Below are 7,854 nucleotides of genomic sequence, written 5' to 3' on the forward strand. Positions count from 1 at the left end.
TGTCTCTCAGGTTACTTTTAAATAACCAGAAAGCACAAGGGCTTCGGTTTTGTACCATTTTCTTCAAATTTCTCCTGAGTTGTGAGGTCTGATCAATGATATTGGCCTAGGTAGCAAGGTTCACCGTCTCCTCATCCGCAAAACAGCTTTAATAAGAATGAGCTGGAAACTTCCACCCTAGTATGAACCTTTAGACTCCATCCCATGTAAGTTAGATCAGCTGTAATTGAGTTTTACCATATTTTGATATTCACTCAATCTAATTTAAACCAAAATGGTTATTTTGTAACCCGCTTTTTATTTTTTGAAAACAGTACCCCGTGGACAAGACCCAAAAGGAAGTAAAGGATGAGGACTCGTCACCCTTTTAAAGAAAACTCCTCTCACAGGAGGGGATGCTTTCATTCGGGCCTCGGGTTACTTTTTGCAATAAACATCTGGGGCAAGGACACGCCGGCAACTCGGGAGATGCCTTTTGCTACCAAAGTATAAAGATGAGCGCATTGCCTTATCTTACCGATAAATTACCCCCCCCCCCTCCCTCCGTGACATCTGGTCACACGCATCCTCGGATTCCACGGGAATGGCGTCATTGCGTGTGTCAGGGTACCCATGCGGATCTCTACAACATGGAAACACCAACGACCGATGTAGTCAGGCCTTCAGCTGCTATAATAAACTAATCACTTTGTATCAACATGGCCTGGGTGTTAGTTTTCCATGAGCCTCAAACATTGTCATTGACTTTACACATGCTCCACTGTAGCCCCCAGTGGAAGGGAGGAGAAGGGGGTCCGCATTAATAAACTACCTTCTGGTCGAAATGATTGGCATGTATAGAAACAAATTCATTATTTTGTGTAAATAATCTACCCTCCTGTGTTATAATTGCATGGCTTATTTTTCTTAGCCAAAGACGATCTTAGCTTTGAGGTCGGACCAGAAAAATTAACTGAAAACCACTAAGACCATGTGACCCTGACAAGAAAAGGTCTGGAAGGCTGTAGAAGATCGGCTGGTGGGGATACGTTGAGCGCTTCAAAATCTTTTAAACCTTTTTAGATGTCAATTTATCTTATTTTGTTACGAAAAACATCTGCAGTCGTCTGTGATGTCACTATAGGTTAATACGGATCACGGATATTTAGCGTATTTTAACAAACAGTGGACAATTGGATATGAAAAATGTCCTGCTCTCCCACTTGTAAAGTCAAATAAAAGAGTCCCTGAGGGTGGTTGTACCCCGGTCACATGATCATATGATGCTTTGTATTCCCCAACTAATTTGTTTGAACTATCCAGGTTGTTGTGAGGGTTTTATTTCACCGAATAATGTGAGAAAAGAGGCAAGATGAGTGTTTTGTAACGGCAAGACTATTGATCTTAATACGGGTATTTTTATATGTCCTTAAGAGCCCAGACTTCAGTTTGATTGAACATTTCTGCAAAGATGTGAAAACCAAAACTTCCCCCCCAACTTGATATAGTTTGAGAGAAATGGCCAAAGCTAGTCTTGTTTTTATGCTTAATAACCGGCAAAGTTAAGAATCTAAAAATATGTCTTACTCAAATGTTTTATTATGGTGACAGTCTCATGAACAGTATATTTAAATTGTAGTTTATATTTTTAGTTTCTTTTTTAAAGATAATAACACTAAGCCCAGAAGTTTTTTTTCCCCTTCCAAATTATATTTCTTTAACATACACCCAAAATTCTTATAAACAAACACTGCCAAGATTTAGGGGTAACTACAACTATTGCCTTTGCAACTCAACAAAGTTTTGAATTTCAGAAAATGACGTTTTCCAGACTCGATTGGACATCGTCTCACTTTCAGCCTGTCGGAAATTTAAGCCAGTTTTGAGAGTATAATACCTGTAAACTGTATTATGGGGTAATAATGTATATTGTATGTGGTAAAATTAAGCTAAAGGAGTTTTAGTCTGATCTTGGTTTTGCTTTTCTAAGAATTGGAAATGTTGAGCCGCTTTTTTTTTTTCTCTCCCCCAGTTGAAACTGACACCTTTAGATGCCTTCGAATTCCGAACCAGATGTTTGTAGATGTGGGCAATCTCGTACAGTAGTGGGCCAACTATTTTGGCTACACCTCACCCACCTTCTTTTGCAATGTGGCTCATGTTATGACCCCGCTGCGTTTCAGCTTGTCCCCGGTCCTCCCCTGTCTTATTTTACACGAGCTCTTGCAAACACTCTCCAATAGTAGACTTGTTATATTAGACCGGGTCATCACCCCCGACCGCTGTCTTGTGCCTTCCTGGGGCTGCGAACAGATGCTGTTACAGCGGTTCTACTTCCAAACAGTTCAAACTTCAGTTCTTTGCTCATAGATCCCAGAGTGGCCCCTAAATTGGGTTATGATGCGGGATGCCTGAGCTCAGCTTGCCAGCAGGCAGCGGTGCTGTGTTCAAATATTTACATTCATCCAATCCAGCATCAGACAGTAGCGCATGTATGTTTGAGGTAGGTCATGAGATGCCATCCGTCACCTTTGACCCTGGATATCAAGTACTGATTGCTGGCCTTCACAAAGGCTTTGAGTTAAAGCAACACAATGTTGTAACTTAACCTGTAGAAAAACAGCGACGCGATCATTTTGATTGCACATTAAATTGTAATACAGAGGCCCCGCCCCCTTGACCAGATAACTTAGTTGTACTTAGTTTTGTATAACAATTTACATACAAGCTATTTCAAATTAATTTTTTCGTGATATGACCTCTTATGAAAGAAGCATTAGATCAACAAAAGCAAAAAGTAATCACATTTTAAAATTTGCAAGCAGTGCATTTGGTACCCGGTCCCAAACCATCAATAATAACTTCAGAATGAAAATGTATCAAATCACATGACTCAAAATATATCTAAAGTGATTTATATTTTGGCATCTTTTTTGATTTGATGCTTAATTTCAACCCTTTTCCAGTCCCTGATTTCAAGTCTGTCTAATCAGAGCGTCCCAACATCACCGTATAAAACAACGTTGTCAGTAATAATCCAGACGTCAGGCTATATATTTGCAGTTCACACTCAGAGACAACACAAGTCTCATTTAACATTTTCTTGGTACGCCCAGTGAATAATCGCTTCAAATATTGCCTCCTCTTGACATTAACGACCAGTACATGAAGACAGATGGTTTGATGCCGTGGCTAGTCGAAGCAGAACGGGATTAGATCTTTCTGTCCTCGAAAATCAAATGAAAATCACCAACTGACTTCATCAAATTGCAACTCACCCGCGCTTCGATTTGCACGTCCAGACGGTTCCATAAGCAACATCTGGAGGAATGAACTGCCGCATTGGCTCAGTATGCCCGTTCGATTCCAGATTTATGGTAACATTGCAGTTTTGGCTTTGGCGATGTACAAAATGTGAGGCCTGTTTATTTGCTAGCCTTCAAAAGTGGCTGTTATACGTCTACACAAAACTGCCTGTGAGCGTTAAAGCCCCTAAATCTGTCTCAGCGACTTGGCCGGCTCGTCTAAATATCACAATACATTGTGCGTTAATGAAATATATGAAATGTGCGTGCGCATCTGTGTTTAATATGCCAGCCTTTTTAAAATACATCAAGACGCTTTCACCAGCTCTGAACACATGGCTTTACGCGGGACGCTTCATCGATCAAAGGGATTAGAGACCCTGCGTGTTTCACGCGTGTGCACATGGCAAAGGCAAGATAAGCAAACCGGATTCAAGCTCAGTCCGTCAACAATGTAGCTTTGTATTCCTAAACACAAAGCGTTAACATTGAGAGGACGCCGCAGGAATCAACATTCGGCCAAACCGCATTCCTCCGGCAGCTGCCATTTCTTACATCTGCTGTATTGACTCGACTGTTCCGAGGAATTTATTTAGCCCCTCTGTGATGAAATATTACACAGAGCCACCGGGCCCATGCCTTATTTGTGATCCCATAGCTGTCATTATGTTACGAATGCTTGCAGCTCCTTGTTTTCCTCAGCAGCACAGCAATGGAAATACTGTAGTTTCTCTTCTCGCCGAGTAAAAACATTGTCTTGATCGCCGTGTATATTATTTAGATCCAAATATATGTCTACCTACTGCTCACAATATTAATCATTTGATTTTACAAGTGGTCATAGTTCCATCATGATAATCCAATGAAATTTTATAGCAGGCATGTCAATAGTCATATCTGGCCCAGTTTTAGATTTTTTTTTTTTCTATTTCAGTTGGTCTCAAAATTATTAAATAAATATCCCGGCGCAGAGTTATGTTTTAAACAAGCACATGCATCATATAAGTAGTTTGTCGGACAAAATAATTGTAGCATATTTCACTATCTGGATTTTTTTATTGGTTTGTACCCAACACACACACACACATATTTTCCACATAAAGTTGGGATGGGGAAGTAGTAATGAGGTAAAATCATTTAACAATGATGTGACTTCAAACACGTGGAGCAAAGATCGCTTTGCCAACAGATGCAGGCGAAAATGATTAGAATTGAGGAATTTCTCTGCTTAAAGGGCAAGGGCACATCTCAAAGCGATCCAAACATATGAGCTCAGGATTACTTTGGCAAATATTTGTCAAACACTCCAATACGTAGCTACATCCTCATAAGCCAGATCAAACTTATCGGTGCCAAAAGGAAGCCTTTAAGTTAAATGTGTCCAGAGGAGCTGTCTCTGAGCGTTGCGGTATCTTGTGATGGACCGTCGCAGTGGAAACCAGACCAGTCTGTATTTGAATGTCTATTTTGGACGCAAGGGTTGATATGTGTGCCAAATATGACCCTCCATACCATTATCATCAGCTAGGGTCTGTCATGGAAGGGGGTTCAACATATGGGCCTTCGTCTTTTCCCGGGTTAACGCAATTGTAGGTATTTATTGTAGCTTCAAAATGACAACCTAGACCAGGGGTGTCAAACTGATTTTTGTCGCGGGTCGCATCGTAGTCATAGTTTGCTTCGGAGGGCCATTATGACCATCAACAAACTGATGAATAACTAAGTTTGAACCCGGAGACTAGTCAAAACTGTTCCAATGGTAACAAGAATTGCTAGCAATTTCTGTATTTTTTAAAAGTGAAGACAATTTGTAACTTAGTATTGACAGATGAAGCACAATTTGTCTTCAGGGGCCACATAAATGATGTGATGGGCCGTATTTGGCCCCCGGGCCTTAACTTTGACACCTATGACCTAGACCTATGTAACTCCATTCATAAATACCTCAGATTGGTTAGAATTATTATTACTATTTCTTAAAGTGTGACAAAGGACTGGCAAGCTATACGATATTACGTAACATACCAACGAAAATGTACATTTCTTGGCGACAAAAGCGCAATATCACTGTCTGTGCAAGAAGCTTTGAGAGCAGCCATCCTATAATCATGGCATATATTTGATTTTATTTTTAAATTGTTCTGCCTCAGCCTCTGACAACACCCAATGTGGAGAATTCACTACCAGGAGCAAACAGCTTTTGATCTACTTATATGTTCAAAGAGTGATATTTTATTTTTCATCAGTCACTTGTTCAATGCCCACAAAATGTATTTTTAGTTTTAATTCTCTTTATGAAATAGCAGCATGTTAAAATGTGTTGACAAAAGTTCAATTGTTAATTTTTAAGTACTTACTCCATGTGGAAATATGTCAAATATGTTGATAAGCAAAATAAAAAATTAGTGGAAAGTTGAGAGACTTCCAACAAACAACTAGTCCAAGGCTTAAACACGGCACATGTTGTCGTGCACATCTTTTGTGTAAAGACATTCAATCACCGGGGAAAGACAAGGAATTATTTTTTTCTTCCTTGGTCATGCTTCATTTATTGTCCATCCCATTCCCATTAAGAGCGACATGCAAGCAGCGAAAGTAGCTCATCTGTAAGGCCTTTGGAAACGCAGGGTCACGGTTCAAGTTCATCTCCGAACAAAAAGAAATTGCATGCCTGCGTGTGTGTGGTCTGCACCAAAAATATACACCGGTCTAAAAAGAACTCGACGGATACAAGTTGGTAAAAGTTTTTCAAAAAAAAAAAGCCTAAAGGGACTGCTGAATCAAAACACCCATTAAATTTGATTTTCACAAAAACAATGATCTATTTAGTGATATGAATCTAAATTAATTGATTAATAGAGCATCAAGCTAATCAGTGGGCCTATTTTAATAAACTAGTAATCATTTTATAATCGAGTCTGGAAAAAGTCACAAACATGATGTTCTTGTTGCAGCATGACAGGTTTGTTGCTGACCCGAGAAAAACAGTAAAGCTAAATTTAAATAGCTAAATAAGATAACATACTAGCGTGCATGATTAAAAAGTAGCTATAGGTTCCGTTCCATTTAGGTTTTGGAGAAAACATTTTAATGGAAGGTCATACTAACCACTTGGATGGCACTGTACATTTATTGGCTAAATTATAAGAACCAGCTGTCACTATGATCCAGTGCAGTTCTAAACCGGTGCAAACCACAAGACAATAATAACCATATTGTAGAAGGTATCTCATTCAAACTGAACATTGAACATGATACTGTAATGCTTTGCGGGCAAAATGTTTGCTGTCGTACTGAACGTCATTATAAATAGTTTCTAAAATTGATAACAGGGTTTTCGACACTCTGGAAAGACTTCTGATGGAATTATGAAATGCAACTTGCCAAATAGTGAGCAAAATAAATCATGCCGTTCATCTTCCGCACAATGTATTTTCCACATTTCACTATATCATGCAAAGTTACAGATTACCCCTGCAGAAATGATGCTAATTTTTGTAGTGTAATTAATCTGCGGTGTAATAATACATGTCTGGCCCTTTTGATTATGTCTGCTTTTCACAATAACCATGACCTGATCACACATAGCCTTTAACAAACATCCATGAAGTTATGGCTTGATCCAAAACAGCTCAAATCCCCCCAAAGTGATTGCAAGACCCGTCTACGTTTTTAATCAGTCCATTCTTTCAGGAATCAAACAATTAGCCGTTGCAGTTTTTCTCATATTTGTGTTCAAGGGGGCAGGCATAAGTTTTAATGAACACGGCATCCTTCACATCATGATGGTTAATTACTTCAGCATGCCACAGGAGTCATATTTCCTCATCAAATGGGGAATTATTTTCAAGACCTTCTTGTATTTTATTTCGTGGTTCACTTTTGGGCCAACTAACCTGCCAAGGTGAAACCTGGAGTCTGTCAAATGGCAGCAAAGCGAGAGTCTTTACTTGTCTCTGATTTGGATGAAAATATGGAACATGAGCTGCAGGAGCATGAAATGTTTTTCAGCGTATATATATATATATATATATATATATATAGGAAAAAAAGAATCGGATGGGATTATTTCAGGGAGGGCCACGCCGAGGTCCTCTGATACACAGGAAAACAAGCAGGCCTGCATGTTTGGACTTTTGGCAGTCTCCATTGGCGCTGACTGACAAAAGAACCACAGGATGCAGCGACGTCCAGTTTGTGGCATCTTCTGCTACCAATCTGGGACGGGCTCCTGTCAACATCTGTCTGTCAAATTTTTACCATCTTGTTTTCGCTCATGTTCTCTCTAGTGCAAGAAGGTTCGTGACTTCTGCTCGGGTCAATTGAATCCACCCTAAAAACTGAAGGACACCTTTAGACCCAGACAGTGCACAAACGCCATCGAGGCTACTGACAGTATCACACAGGATGGTGATCACCACAGGATTTCAAATTATATGTTCAGACTTCCTTAGGTATCCACATCACAACCTCAAATTTTAAGAATTTTTTTATTCCAAATCCTTTATTCATTTATTTTTACTGCTGCTGCACTCTTGAACTCGCCTAAGATTGATTATGATCCAATCCC

The sequence above is a fragment of the Syngnathus typhle genome, linkage group LG19 (assembly GCF_033458585.1).
Source record: "Syngnathus typhle isolate RoL2023-S1 ecotype Sweden linkage group LG19, RoL_Styp_1.0, whole genome shotgun sequence".
NCBI lineage: Eukaryota > Metazoa > Chordata > Actinopteri > Syngnathiformes > Syngnathidae > Syngnathus > Syngnathus typhle.